This window comes from Elaeis guineensis, chromosome 8 (genome assembly GCF_000442705.2).
Source record: "Elaeis guineensis isolate ETL-2024a chromosome 8, EG11, whole genome shotgun sequence".
Taxonomy (NCBI): Eukaryota; Viridiplantae; Streptophyta; class Magnoliopsida; order Arecales; family Arecaceae; genus Elaeis; species Elaeis guineensis.
In genome coordinates, this window is record NC_026000.2 from 129,949,575 (window position 1) to 129,963,507 (window position 13,933).

General features: G+C 42.5%; 1 non-coding gene across 1 annotated transcript; it reads right to left on the reverse strand.

Annotated features, from left to right (window-relative positions):
* Window positions 1–205: 205 nt before the first annotated feature.
* On the reverse strand, window positions 206–312 carry LOC140851383 (small nucleolar RNA R71). The gene has a single exon (XR_012134136.1). It is a non-coding gene; the product is annotated as a small nucleolar RNA R71 (small nucleolar RNA).
* Between the last annotated feature and the right edge of the window lie 13,621 nt (window positions 313–13,933).

The window sequence follows — 13,933 nt, forward strand, 5'->3', positions numbered from 1 at the left end:
CTTATATATTTATTAGAGAATTTGAGGAGGTATGTGCAACCATGAAACTGCAATTAACAGAGGATGAGGTCAAACTTAGATTAATCAACTTTGCCTTAAGGATAATGCTAAGAAGTGCTTTATAGTCTGCCAAACCATTCTGTCACTACCTGGGAGGGCTTTGTGAGAAATTTTTGAAAAAGTATTTTCCCATCATAAAACAGCTAGGATTAGGAATGAAATAAATCAATTTTATCAACTAGCTGGTGAATCATTTTGGAAGTACTTTGATCGTTTCAAGAATCTTTTGACCCAATGCCCACGCCATGGAATAGAAACTTGGAGACTATGCCAGATCATCTATGAGGGGTTAGATTCAAACTCAAGAACCATGCTAGAGTCCATGTGCCAAGGCCAATTTATGGACAAAGAAACTACTGAAGCTTGGCAATTCTTAGAAGACCTAGCCGAGAAAAATTTACAGTGGGAAACAACTAGGAAACCTGATAAAGCTACACCTTCAAGAGGAGGAATGCATCAAATTCAACCAACCCTAGCATCAGAGGCCAAGATTGCAACCTTAACACGTAGATTGGAAGCCTTAGAATTACAGAGACCAGCCAATGTAAATAAATATCTGCACCCATGTGTAAAGGGTGCAATGCACCAGACCATGTCTTAGAAGAATGTTCCTACTCGAATGAGTGTGCACAGGTGAATGCCACCTATCAAGGATCATTGAACAATCCTTATGCACCCACATATAACCCAGTTGGAGGAATCACCCGAATTTCTCATGGTCCCAGAATCCTAATGTAGGCAATCCAAATTTCAATCAGCAAAATCTAAGGTCCAACCCAGTGATGAACAACCCGCCAGGCTTCCATGATAATGACAAGAAAATTACCTCTTTAGAGAAAAGCCTAGAAGCCATGATGAAGACACATACCAGCTTTATGCAAACCATGGGTCAATTCATAAATAATAACACCCAAGCTATAGCCCGTCTGAAAATGCAAGTAAGTCAGCTGGCTTCGACCATTAGTGAACGAGAACATGGTAGGTTACCTAGCCAACCTGAGCTAAATCCTAGGAACCAAAATGGTCCACAACCCCAACAAGGAAACCAAGTTAATGGTGTAAATGCCATTCATACCTTAAGATCGAAAAATAAATAGACAATAAGGTAGTTGCACTTGATGATATAGAGGACTCATCTGCCGAGTCACCTTCTAAAACTACTACCTTTCAACCTCAAGCACCAGAAACTGAAAATTCACCTAGTCCAGTACTTAAAAGTCCTAGAGCTCCTTTTCCAAACAGACTGAAATCCAATAAATCTGAACATTTAGACAAAATTTTAGAGGTATTTAAACAAGTCCAAGTTAATATTCCTCTTTTAGATATAATCCATCAGGTTCCAACTTATGCCAAATTTTTAAAAGATCTTTGCACTAGGAAAAGGACCACTAATGTACCAAAGAAAGCATTTTTGGCTGCAAGTGTCAGTTCATACCTATCTAGCCATGTGCCAATTAAATATAAGGACCCTGAAGCTCCAACAATTTCTTGTGTTATTGGAGAAACCAATATAAAAAAGGCCTTGCTAGATCTAGGAGCTAGTGTGAATATCCTTCCATATTCGGTGTATGAGCAACTAGGATTAGAAAAACTTCAACCTACTGGGATCACATTACAGTTAGCCGATAGATCTCTCAGGATCCCTAAGGGAATGGTCGAGGATGTTCTGATAAAGGTTGAAAATTTTATTTTCCCTATAGATTTTATTGTTTTAGAGACTGAGCCAGTTGCGAATCCTAAAGGACATATACCTGTCATTTTAGGAAGACATTCTTAGCTACGGCCAATGCTGAAATCAATTGTCGAAATGGTCTAATGAAGTTATCCTTTGGAATATGACCATTGAGCTTAATGTTTTTAACTTAGAACAGGAATCCTCTTCTCATGCTGATGTCAATGTAGTCCAAGATGGTATTTATGAATCCATTGACATTAGTGATGATGAAGTCGACCTAGAGTCTAACCCCTGGTTAATCCATGAGTCTGAGGATGTCAATGAAATACTTAAAGAAAATCAGATTAATCAGAAATCGACACTTCCTACTGAACCAATCATTGAGATGGTGAAATCATCACCTAAACCATCGATAGAGGAAGCACCCATTTTAGAACTGAAACCCCTCCCAGAACATCTCAAGTATGCATATCTAGGATCCAAAGAAACTTTGCCTGTAATTATTGCATCAGACCTAGATCCCAAGCAAGAGGAGGAGTTAGTGTCAGTTCTAAAAGCAAATCAAGAAGCAATAGGTTGGACCATAGCAGATATCAAAGGAATAAGCCCTTCTATAGTTCAACATAGAATATACTTAGAGGAAGAGGCTAAACCAACAAGAGAAGCCCAAAGAAGGCTTAATCCAGCTATGAAGGATGTAGTTAAAAAGGAGATTCTGAAACTCCTAGATAGTGAAATAATTTATCCATTTCTGATAGCTCTTGGGTAAGCCCAGTTCAAGTAGTACCCAAGAAATCTGGGGTAACAGTGGTCCAAAATGATGCAAACGAACTTATCCCAACTAGGACCCAAACGGGATGGAGGGTCTGTATAGACTATAGAAAGTTGAATGCTGCGACAAGGAAAGATCACTTTTCTTTTCATTTATTGATCAAATGTTGGAAAGACTAGCCAGACAAGAGTTTTACTGTTTTCTTGATGGATACTCCGGTTACAACCAGATCCCCATAGCCGCTGAAGATCAAGAAAAGACTACATTCACCTGTCCATTTGGTACTTTTGCCTATAGACGAATGCCCTTTGGACTATGTAATGCACCGGCAACCTTCCAGAGATGCATGATCAGCATGTTTTCAGATATGATAGAACGATTTCTAAAATTTTTATGGATACTTTTCTGTTTTTGGCCTAACCTTCTCCGAGTGTCTGAATCACCTGCAATTAGTTCTAGAACGATGTAAGGAGAAGCACTTAGTTCTCAACTGAGAAAAATGTCAGTTTATGGTCAAACAGGGAATAGTTCTTGGCCATGTCATTTCTAAAAAGGGATTGAAGTAGACAAGGCCAAAATAGATCTAATTGCAAGTCTTCCACCACCTAAATCTGTGAAAGAAATACGTTCATTTTTAGGTCATACTGGATTCTATAGAAGGTTTATTGCCAACTTTAGCAAAGTAGCACGTCCACTGACTAATCTTTTGGCAAAGGATACCAAATTTGAATTTACTCATGAGTGCTTGGAATCTTTTGAATTTCTAAAAAAAGCACTCGTATCAGCTCCAATCATTCATCCTCTTGTCTGGTCTGAACCATTTGAATTAATGTGTGATGCGTCCGATCATGTTGTGGGCGCAATCTTAGGTCAACAGATAAATAAGTGCTAGAGTGATATATTATGCAAGTAAAACCTTAAATGATGCGCAGCTTAGCTACACCACAACTGAGAAGGAGTTCCTTGCCATTGTCTTTGCTTTAGAGAAATTTAAATCTTATTTGGTTGGGACCCACACCATTGTTTACACCGATCACTCAGCCATTAGACATTCCTAGCAAAAAGGATGCCAAGGCACGCTTAATCAGATGGATTTTGCTCCTTCAAGAATTTGACCTAGAAATTAGGGACAAGAAAGGCACTGAGAATGTTGTAGCAGATCATTTGTCCAATTCCAGTCGCACCATCTAGTGAACCACCCATCAATGAATCTTTTCCAGATGAGCAACTCATGTCTGTGTCTACTGAACCTTGGTTTGCTGATATGTAAATTATTTAGCCATAGGTAAGATACCTTCTCATTGGACTAAATAGGATAAATATAAATTCTTTGCCAAGTGAAGTATTTCATTTGGGATGATCCTTATCTTTTTAAACAATGTCCTGATCAAATTATTAGAAGGTGTATCCCAGATAACGAAGTCATGAATATTTTATCTTTTTGTCATGATCAAGCATGTGGGGGTCACTTCGCTCTAAGAAAACTGCTGCTAAGGTTCTCCAATGTGATTTTTATTGGCCCAATTTGTTTAAGGATGCTCATGAATATTGTAAAAGTTGTACTCAATGTCAGAAAATGGGTCGAATCATCAAGCGACACATGATGCCACTCAACCCAATCTTGGTAGTTGAAATTTTTGATGTTTGGGGGATCGATTTCATGGACCATTTCCAAATTCCTTTGGAAATGAATATATTCTAGTAGCAGTTGATTATGTTTCAAAATGGGTAGAAGCAATTGCATGTAGAACACCCGATAGCAAAATGGTCATTAAGTTTCTTAAAGAAAATATTCTCTCCCTTTCGGTATTCCTAGGGCAATATTAGTGATCGGGGAACCCATTTTTGTAACCGACCTTTTGCAACATTGATGAAAAAGTATAATGTCACCACAAATTGGCCACACCATATCATCCTCAAACTAGTGGGCAAGTTGAAGTGTCAAACCGACAAATCAAACAGATCCTGAAAAAACTGTTAGTACCAATAGAAAAGATTGGTCTTTGAAATTAATTGATGCACTTTGGGCATACCGAACCGCTTTCAAGACCAATCTAGGAATGTCTCCTTATAGGATTGTGTTTGGTAAACCATGTCACTTGCCTATTGAGATAGAACACAAAGCCATGTGGGCCATCAAACAACTAAATACAAATTTGAACGACGCTGGAAACCATTGGAAGCTTCAGTTGAATGAATTAGAAGAACTTAGAAATGAAGCCTATGAAAATGCAAGGATATACAAGGAACGAACCAAAGCATTTCATGATCAATCAATTATGAGAAAAACTTTCAATATGGACAAAAGTGCTCTTATATAACTCTAAATTACATCTGTTTCCAGGAAAGCTTAGGTCTAGATGGACAGGACCATTTTTAGTAAAGGAAGTCTTTTCACACGGAGCTGTTGAGATAGAAAACCCAAGTAATGGTGTTATCTTTAAAGTTAATGGTCAACGATTAAAACCATTCTTGAATTACCTGTCGAGACTGTTAAAGATGCCATGGTTCTTTATGAACCAACTTATTCTGATTAAATTGCTTCGAGGTTTGGTCTGGCTGAAGACATAAAACTTAGCGCTTCTGGGAGGCAACCCAGCTTATTTAATTTCTAATACTTTCTTTGTTTTCAGTTTGCTTAGGACAAATAAATTAGATAAACTCCATTGGGACAATGTCGGTCAAGTTGGGGGGAGAGCTTGAACAAAATCAGGTGTTATCATTTTCTTTTCCTTCCACTATGAGTTATTTCTTGCATTTAATATATTAAAAAAAAATTGAAATAAATTAATCTAGAAAAGAAATAAGAGTAAGTTAGAAAGTATTTGCTAATAAATGTAGTGAGTCACGGAGAAGATTAGCTGGTTAGACTCTTGGTGGCATAGGTCATTTAAAGACTATTAGCACTTCCAATTGCACATGCACACTAACAAGGTAAAGTAGGTGTTAATTGTAAGTCCAATTAAGGATTTGAGTATTATTTAAATTAGATAATTTTTTCTACACCCCAATTGAAGAAATTTGAATTTAAGGAAAGAGCTACCTGCCTGAAATAAAATGCAAAACACAGAGTAAATGTGGATTGCCCTAAGCCTAGTAACGGATCTCTTCACCTAAGTCAAGTGTTGAGATTCCATCAAACGTGGTGGGAAGGCCAGGATGCTCAGCAAAAAAAAAAAAAAAATAGTGTGAAAGCTACCTTAGTTCTTTGTTTAATCTGGGGTGTATAGAAAATTAATCGAACTAAGTTATGAAAAATGATACAATTGGCCTGTACAAGTTAATACTGAAATACTAAGTTAGTTATCACTCACACAAGTGCTATAAAACTTTAAGTGTACTCTAAGAAAGCTCCTAAGTAGACTGACTACCGATTCTAATTCGAAGTCATTACTTAGTAATACTAGAAAACTTCTTGAATTTCGATCTTAAATTAATTTGCAAAGGAAGGATCTTTTTGGAATATGATCTTATTTTGGTACATTGCTAAGGGACTAGCAATGATTAAGTTGGGGGGTGTGATTTATGTCACAAATTGACATAAAAAGTATCAATTAATATCTAAATTATCTAACTTTATTAGAAATTGATACTTGTTATTATATTTTGTAGAAGAAGAGGTCATCAATAGAAAGAACAAGAAAGAGGATTCCAACGGCGTAAATTTTATGCAAAACGGAGTTAAATTGACCCAGAATTGAAGAATAAAGAAAGAAGACTCAATTGGGTCAAACCCGAGTCAAATCAGGTCAAAATTGATCAAAAATCAACTGATTTGGTGATCTGGTTAGCCGCTTGGTCCACAGCAACAGGCGCTGGACCATGGACCCATCGGCGCACCATAAACCAGCCAATCAGTGAGTCTCGGCTCACCGCAACGCATCGCGAGCCCGATCCACGCGCGCGGTCCAGGGCTCATGAGGAGAGAGAAGAAGGTCCGAAGGCAACCTGGTAACTTCACATCACTCGATGGTCCGATCTTCTCTGATCAAGATCCAACGCTCCACATTTTGCACCATCGGACGGCCACCATCGCAGCAGTCAAGATCCAACCGTAATCAAGGCAATTGCAAGAATCAATAAACACTAGGACAACACGGATCCTTCTGCAGCGCGATCCAACGGACGAAATCTTCCAGCCCTTGATCGGATGTCTGCGATGCATCCGACCTGATCCCATCTCTGCAGCGCGATCCAACGGCAGCGCTTCACCCAGATCGTGATCCGACGGCCCAGAATCACTTCCGACTTATTTATTAGATGAATTGGGTCCTTTAGATGAAGATCGGATGGCTGAAACAATTTCTAGGTTTCTTGATGGATTTAAGTACTTTTTGAGCGAGATTTGAGCCCCTAAATCTCCTAACAGCCCTCTAAAACCTCTTAGTCCCACATCTAAAGTTTTGAAAACCTTATAACCCCCAAATGCCTATAAAAAGCCCCCAAAGGCCTTATTTTTGGAGGGGATTCTTCCTTCCGATCAGCTTGTAACCCTAGATAGTGGGTTTTTAGCTTTCTTCTCAAGCCTCGAGCTTTGAATTTTTGTAATAATTTTTTTTTATATAAAATCTTATTTTTATGTAATTTTATCTCTTTACATTATGCAATTTATTTTTCTTGCAATTAGGATAGTTTAATTTATGCAATTTAATTTTATGCAATTAGGTTAGTTTAAATTATGCAGTTTAAATTTATGCAATTAGGATAGTTTAATTTATGAAATTAGGGTAGTTTATTTTTCTGCATTTAAATTTTGCAAGTAGATTTAGATCATGTCTAGCTAAGCATCCCTTCTAGGGTTTGCGATGAAGCTAGATCATGAGTAGGGGTTTTACATAGGGTTCTTTCTTTTTCTTAGGATTTCTTTTTCTTCCTTTTTGCCAAGAATTTTTGATGAACTACAGTTGGGTCAGAGTCCTTCATAGTTCATGCTTGATTCAGTGCATAGGAGGAGAAAATCCTAAGGGATCCTAGTTACTACTCCCCTGTAAAGAATCTTGATGGGTTATCGTTGGGCCTTAGTCCCTTCATAATCTATGCTTGGAAAGACAAGAGGAGTAGTCGTTAGGATCAATAAAAAAAATTCTAGTAGAATTTTCTAATCTAGATCTAGTGGATTCAAAACCCTAGATCCTTAGTCTTATTGTCTTTAGCAAACAACTTTCGATTTTCGATTTTCGTTAAAGCTCGCTTGAGCATAGATTTGAAAATTATTTTTAAACCAAGTCTCTGTGGGATCGACCCGTACTCGCTGGTCGTGCTACTCTGCACACTGTGCGCTTGGGTTTTATTTACAAATTTTAAGATTTGCACATCACCTAGAGGGACCAACTCTTTATGGGCCAGGTCTGGGCCCAGGATAGGTGAGATTAGGTCAAGTCATAGGTGTATATGGGCTTGGGTTAACCTAATCTCCATAGAGTTGGTCAAGGGAGTTTGGGTTGGGTCACTTGACCTTGTGTTTATATATACATGCACTGTATAGGTTTGATTAGCCAAGAATATGAAAATTTTTTCTGCCAATTTCTCTCTCTTCTCCCTCTCTCTTCAGCTATTCTCCACGCCCAGGAGCAAGAAACCCTAGGGTTCTTGCCGCCAGGTCCATAGAAGGCAGGAAAAGCAAGGGAGGCGCTAGGGTTTTGAACCCACCCCCTTTGTGCCGCCAACCATATTGCCTCTCCCTCTCGTACAGCCATCCAAACATCAGGTCCAGAACTTGAAATCTCTTGCTACGAGGTTGGTACAAGTTTCTTTCAGATCTGGAGTGATCTGAGATCGTTTGAGGCGCGGGTGAGATCTCCATCAACAGATCTACAGGAAAGGCTGCAGCAGGACAGATCTGCAAGGTCTGGTTCTATCTACCTTCTTCTCTATCTAGAACACCCCGATTTTAAGATCTACAAATTGAAAGACCTCGATCCAGGCCTGATCTGGTTGGGTACCAGATCTTGGATTTTTTAGAGTGATCTTAGAGGCGTTCTTCATCTGAAATGAAATGCTAACGAAGAAGATAGCACCAGGCTGATTTCATCAAGACCTTCGATCGAGTCCAGAAGTCTCCAGATTTGTTCGTTGCTAGTTCTGCTGCACCCAAGGTCCGTGGGAGGAGCCAAGATCATGCTCCAATAGTTGGTATCAAGAGCCACAGTGGTGAGGAAGTGGTTCCAAGCGCGAGAAGTTGAAGATCCCAAGTGCTAAAAATTTTCAGCAAGGTACATAAAGGTATATTCTACACTTCTTGATTTTATATCGCTTGTTTGGCTTAGATCCAGTCATGGGCAGCAATATGAAGGTCGATTTTGAGAAGTCTGATGGCAAGAAAATTTTTCATGTAAAATCCAGGTGGAGGATCTTCTGGTGCAAGCAGATCTGGATCAGGCTTTGGATGAGAAGCCTGAGGGAATGACAGATAGACAGTGGGCATCGTTGGAGAAGAAAGCATGCTCGGTGATCAGATGATGTTTGGCGGATGCAGTGTTGTATTCGATGCTGGAAGAAAAGACCCGAAGGGCCTTTGATCGAAGTTGCACACCATATATATGGGGAAGAATATGTGCAACAAGCTAATGCTGAAGAAGAAGTTGTACAGTCTTCGGATGCAGGAGGGATCTGATGTGATTGGCCACATTTAGAGGTTCGACCAGTTGTGCACGGAGTGATGAATATCAGGGTGAAGCTGGTTGAGGAGACAAGTCCCTATTGCTTTTGTGTTCATTTGCCAGGATCATATGACTCTTGGTGACTACACTGCTCTACTGGCAAGGAGACTCTGAATATGAGGAATGGTCTCAGTGCTGAGGTCTAATGGGCAAAGAAAAAAGTTGACCAGAGATCGAGCTTCCAGGATGGGTTTGGTATAGGGAGAAGAAGGTAGAGACAGAGCAGAAGCAAGTCCAGAGGGCGGTCCAAGTCCAGGAAGGGAAAAAAAGAGATGAAATGCTTCAAGTGCAATGAGTTCGGACACTTCAAGTGAGAATGTCCACTATGGAAGAGCAAGAAGGGAGAAAGAAGTAGCTCAGAATCAGTGAGTACAGTTGCTGGGCAGCAGGTGGAGGATGATCTATTTATGGTATCAGATGGTCACAGCATTACACAGAGGAGTGGACACTAGACTCTGCATGCTCACATCACTTACACACCACACAGATCTTGGTTTGCGACATACACCAAGACAGATAGAGATCAGTGACTCTAGGTGACAATCATCCTTCAAGGTGGCTGGGATAGGGACAATCAGGGTGAGGATGTTTGATGGGATTGTGAGGATATTGACAAATGTAAAGCACATCCCGGAGCTGGAAAAGAATCTGGTGTCACTAGGCTACTTGGAGCACAGTGGATACAACTTCACAGTAGGGCTAGAAGCGGAGTACTAAACATCTCCAATGGAGCTATGATGGTGATGAGAGGCAGGAGGTTGGACAATAATCTCTATCGCATGGAGGGATCTATGGTGACGGGAGATCTGATGCAGCAGTGCAGCACAGGAACCAGCAGGGGGCTTACAAGATGTGGCACTACCGCCTAGGCCACATGGGTGACAAGGGGCTGAGGGAGTTGAGTAGGAGAGGACTAATCTTTGATCTGGAGGATGGCGCTACAGAGGAGATCTGTGAGCCTTGCCAGATGAAAAAGTAGAGGAGAGTTCAGTTCAATATCAGTACAACCCGTAGTGCAGCCCCTTTGGAGTTAGTACACACGGATGTGTGGGGACCAGCCCCAGTTTCAGCTAGGAATGGGGCCAGATACTTCATGATCCTGATTGATGATTTCTCAAGAAAACTCTGGATTTACTTCATGAGAGAGAAGTCAGAGGTCTTCACCAAGTTCAAGATCTGGAGAGCTGAGATGGGAGGAGCAGGGGAGGAGCGTGAAGTGTCTGAGGTCAGACAATGGTGGGGAGTACACCAGCATAGAGTTTCAGGACTACTGTGAGGAGTGTGGGATCAGGAGATACTTCTCAATTAAGGGAGACTCCACAGGCAAAATGGGATGGCGAGAGGATGAACAGAATACTTCTGAAAAGGCACGATGCATGAGGTTGCAGCAGGGCTTCCAAAGGCGTTCTGGGTTGATACAGTTGACGCAGCGGGTTACTTGATCAATCGGTCACCTCATACCAGGTTGGATGGCAGGCTTCCAGAGGAGGTGTGGTCTGGGAGGATAGTCTGGGTTGGTATTTGGGTGCATGGCCTATGTGCACATTGGAGCTGGTGAGCGGAGCAAGCTAACGCCAAGATCACGCAAGACGGTGTTTCTAGGCTATCCGCGAGGAGTTAAGGGATACAGGACTGTGGGATCCCTTGGAAAAGAAGGTCATCATTAGTCGGGATGTGACTTTTGATGAGGAGTCAGTCCTACGGAGGCGAGCAGGCATGAAAGAGTAGCAGGAGCAGGAGGAGGTCCAGCAGGGTGATACTGGACACTTACCTCTTTGATTTGCCTCTTGCAGGTACTACGGGAGGACATGACATTTAGGTGGAGAACCTACCTAAGGTGTCTCCACAGGTGGAGAGGACTCGGACGGATGATCGAGGCGAAGAGGTCCAGCAGGAGTGAGCTGGACCGAGGACTGATATCGGTGTTGCCCTACACAAGCCCAAGAGGACCATCAGGCAACCAGACTGATATGGCTTCGAGGAGACCTGTCATATGCCCTGGTGACAGTGAATGGAGATCCATATACGTATCAGGAGGCTATTGAGAGCTAGGATAGAGAGCTGATGGGTCCAGACGATGTCCGAGGAGATGTAGTCTCTCCACCAGAACCAGATAGGCGATTGGATACAGTTGCCACAGGGGAAGAGGCCCATTGGCTGCAAATGGATTTACAGTCATAAGGAAGGGCCTTCAGAGCAGGGAGGTATCAGATTCAAGACGAGGTTAGTGGCTAAGGGATACTCCCAGAAGGAAGGCATCGACTTCAGCGAGGTCTTCTCTCCGTCGTCAGATATACTTCCATCAGAGTGTTGCTGAGCATTGTAGCATCTCAGGATTTAGAGCTGGAGCAGATGGATGTCAAGACGGCATTCCTCCATGGACATTTGGAGGAGAAGATTTACATAAAGCAGCCACCGATTTCAGGGATCCAGGATCAGAAGGAAAGGTTTGTTTGTTGCAGAAGTCGCTGTACGGACTGAAACAGTCGTCGAGGTAATGGTACAAGCGGTTCGACTCCTATGTGCGCATCATTGGACTTTTCAGGTGCGAGTTTGATCTCTGTGTTTATGTTCAGTCTCTTGAGGATGGTTCTAGGGTGTTCCTACTCTTGTATGTGGATGACATGCTTATAGCATGCAAGAGTAGGAAGGTTGTGCAGGATCTGAAGGCATCCTTATCTCAGGAGTTTGAGATGAAGGATTTGGGCCCTGCAAGGAAGATCCTAGGCATGGAGATTTTCAGAGACCGAGCCCGGAGGGTGCTGCATCTATCTCAGGGGGGCTACATATAGAAGGTCTTAGAGAGGTTCGGGATAAAGGGAGCAAAGCCGGCAGAGCTGCCACTTGCCGGTCACTTCAGACTCTCGAAGACCATGGCGCCACAGACTGAGGTGGAGGCTCAGGAGATGGAGACGGTTCCTTATGCTTCAGGAGTTGGGAGCTTAATGTATGCGATGGTCTGTTGTAGGCCAGACATCGCTCATGCAGTGAGTCAGGTTAGCAGGTTCATGGCGCAGCCTGACAGGAAGCACTGGAGAGCTCTGAAGTGGATATTCAGATACCTGACGGGTTCAGTTGGAGTTGGCATCTGCTACGAACAGTGAGGAGGTGCAGTGGGATACTCTGACATGTCCAGGGAGGCTCAGAGACTGATTGACGGTTATGTAGATGCAGACTTCGGTGGAGATGTGGATACCAGAGGTCTACGACAGCTTCATCTTTAGCCTGTATGGAGGTCCTATTTTTTAGAGATCGAGTCTGCAGCCTATCACGGCCCTATCCACTACAGAGGCAGAGTACATCGGGCTGACAGAAGTAGCTAAGGAGGCAATTTGGCTGAAGAGTTTGTTGACGGAGATGGGCCTTACTCAGGAGGCCATTAGAGTGGCACTGTGACAGTCCAGAGTGTACTTCTATTAGCACAGAACTCAGTCTATCATGCAAGGACAAAGCACATCGACATTCAATCGGTATCATCGGATCAGGGAGCTTGTGGAGGATGGTGAGGTGGAGCTGGTAAAGGTACACACCAAGGAGAACCCAGCTGATGCACTTACAAAGGTACTTCCACGAGACAGCTTTCAGAGATGTGTTGAGCTAATTCGGCTGATGGACAAAGTGGAGCTGGTTGAGGCCTTGAGACATCAAGGTGGAGATTGTTGTGATCTAAGTGGTGTGCCAAGGCCCAGGAGACCAAGGCTAAGGCCAAGGTCCATCATTCATGAGGGCTTCATGGAAGCTCTAGGGCTAGTTTGGCCCTAGATTGAAAGGCTATGGGCCTTTCGGATTCTTGAGGTCTAGGTTATGTGGCCTCAATGGACCAACTCTTTATGGGCCAGGTCTGGGCCCAGGATAGGTGAGATTAGGTCGAGTCATGAGTGTACATGGGCTTGGGTTAACCTAATCTCCCATAGAGTTGGTCAAGAGAGTTTTGGTTTGGGTCACTTGACCCTATGTTTATATATATATGCACTGTAAAGGTTTGATTAAGCCAAGGAATACGAAAACCCTTTCTCCCAAGTCTTTCTCTCTCTTCTCCCTCTCTCTTCAGCTATTCTCCACGTCTCAGGAGCAAGAAACCCTAGGGTTGCTTGCCGCCAGGTCCATAGAAGGCAGAAAAAGCAGGGGAGGTGCTAGGGTTTTGAGCCCCTCCCCCTTTGTGCCGCCAACCATATTGCCTCTCCCTCTCTTGCAGCCACCCAAACATCAAAGTCCAGAACTTAGAATCTCTTGCTATGAGGTTGGTATAAGTTTCTCTCAGATCTGGAGTTGATCTGAGGTCGTTTGAGGTGCGGGTGAGATTCCATCAACAGATCTACAGGAAAGACTGCAGCAGGACAGATCTGCAAGGTCTGGTTCTATCTACCTTCTTCCCTATTTAGAATGTCTCGATTTGAGATCTACGAATTGGAAGACCTCGGTCCAGGCCTGATCTAGTTGGGTACCAGATCTTGGATTTTTTAGAGGTGATCTTAGAGGCGTTTCTTCATCTGGAACGAAAGGCTGACGAAGAAGACAGCAACCAGGTTGATTTCGTCAAGGACCTTCGATCGAGTCCAGAAGTCTCCAGATTTGTTCGTTGCTGGTTCTGCTGCACCCAAGGTCTGTGGGAGGAGCCAAGATCATGCTCCAACACCTCTCAAATTTATCAAGTTGGTAAACAAAGCCAACAACACTAGAACCACTTCCCAAAATTACATTTGATCATTGTCCACTTCTTCTTCAAGACAACAGATCATGGATCAAATATAACAAACCTTTTCAATT